Here is a 545-nt window from a genome sequence, read left to right on the forward strand (position 1 = left end):
ACACACACACACACACACACACACACACACACACACACACACACACACACACAGGGTGGCCCAGATCACCTTCACAATTTCTCGTGAAGACGTAAAGCGGATTGAGATGAACATAAAAGTCCCATACCATTTTGCAATATTCGCAATAAATCTCAAGCTATTAATTAAAAAAGATTGGTGATTGACCACGCGCGATATGGTAGATAAGCTGCAGTGGCGTCGTCTGCCGTTGTATACTTACACATTTGGTCAAACTGAACAAAAAAGTCCTCTATTATTTTGCAAATGATCGCATCGATTTTCAGATATTAATTAAAGAAAATTTGTGCATTATGGTACACAATCTTGGGTACCATAAAACAATTTTCCTTGATTAATATCTGAAAATCTATGTTGTCATTTGCAAAATGGTAGAGGACTTTTTTGTTCAGTTTGACTTAATGTAAAAGTATACAATGGCAGGCGGTGCCATTGCAGCTCATCTACCATATCGCGTATGATCATTTACCAATCTTTTTTAATTAATATCTCGACTATTATTGCGA

The 545-nt window shown here is 36.9% G+C and overlaps 1 protein-coding gene across 2 annotated transcripts in view; it reads left to right on the plus strand.

The window, feature by feature from the left end:
* LOC116852675 (myb-like protein X) overlaps positions 1–545 on the plus strand; it is a 93,838-nt gene that overhangs the window by 5,032 nt on the left and 88,261 nt on the right. The gene's annotated exons all lie outside the window — the stretch shown is intronic.

This window comes from Odontomachus brunneus, unplaced genomic scaffold (genome assembly GCF_010583005.1).
Source record: "Odontomachus brunneus isolate Ranch 3 - 2012 unplaced genomic scaffold, Obru_v1 Obru_scaffold_248, whole genome shotgun sequence".
NCBI lineage: Eukaryota > Metazoa > Arthropoda > Insecta > Hymenoptera > Formicidae > Odontomachus > Odontomachus brunneus.